The sequence below is a fragment of the Pteropus alecto genome, unplaced genomic scaffold, assembly GCF_000325575.1.
Source record: "Pteropus alecto unplaced genomic scaffold, ASM32557v1 scaffold185, whole genome shotgun sequence".
Classification (NCBI taxonomy): Eukaryota; Metazoa; Chordata; class Mammalia; order Chiroptera; family Pteropodidae; genus Pteropus; species Pteropus alecto.
In genome coordinates this window covers 3,445,501-3,446,790 of record NW_006438088.1, presented here as the reverse complement: position 1 = coordinate 3,446,790, position 1,290 = coordinate 3,445,501, and positions in this window count along the sequence as shown.

The following is a 1,290-nucleotide window of genomic DNA, read 5'->3' as shown; positions in this document are numbered from 1 at the left end:
CTGTACTGACGAAAGAACAAACAAAACCAAAAGACATCAGTAATAACTGGGCACATTCAACTAAAGAAACCTGTAAAAAAACTTCACCTATAAACTTACAACATGGGAAATCTTTCTCCTGTAAAATTTTACTATAGCATATATTTCAATCAACCCCCCCCCAAAAAAAAAGATATTTATCTTTTTAAGGTTTTTTTCTTTCATTTAATGCCATAATATTCAAGATCTCCCAGTGAAGCCAGATGGGATCAGTTGAAAGATAAGTTTCTTAGAACAAGCTTTCCCAAGTTCCCAGATTTGGCTATGTTCCCCCGTTATGTTCCTTTACAGCACTCTGTACTTTCCCTCCATAGAACTTTGTATAAATGCAATGTATAAATGCATTTATACTTTGCATAAATGCAATTTACTTTGCAAATATTTGCTTCCCGACTGCTCATCATTAGACTAAGCTTCATGATGGAGATGCTACAGTGGCCCCATTCTCCCTGCACCCAGACCTGAGCACACGATCTCCCTGAGATATATATATATATCTATATATATACTGTATTTGTTCAGAAAGCGTGCTGATTAATCAGTTGTGATTTTTACCGTCATCTTTAATGTATTTAAAGCATTTAAAGTTTCCATAAGAACAGAGGGACTTGGCTTTGGGGTAAACCTACGAAGCTGGCCCAATGCATCACAGCATTAGATTCCATCAAGGGCCTGGGGGTGAGTGTTCCTTTGTATTTGCAATTATATCCTGGGGAAAAAAACAATGAGTAAGGTGTAGCTAAAGCATTTGTGTGATGAGATCAAATTAGATTTACTTTGCGACTAAGCTAATTCTTCTCCCAGCAGAAGTTGAAAGTGGAGGAAAATAAAAATGCTGTCTAACATGGAGGCAAGAACAATCATTGACCAGAAGCTGAGCAGTCTTAGAAAGCTTTAGGGTTGAAGTCTGATACTAAATAATTTCCTGTCTTGGCAGCGTGGAACCAAATAAACTGAAATTGCATATGAAAACTTTTTGAAGGGTGAGCTTAGAAAGCAACCTGTTCGTAAAAATACCAACTAAGTGACTGATGAATGTGGTCTTTCGGAGTGTTGAATGCTGGCTTTCTTAAAATATGACTATAAAAACCTGATGATCAGGCAAATCTGAACTTATTATTCACAAAGTCAAAGAGAAGGGAGAGCAAAGTCAGGATATTTTTGAGGCTTTGGAGTCTCAAAGGCTGAAGGGTTATAATAATAATAATAATAATAATAATAATAATAATAATGATATAATAATAAATAATG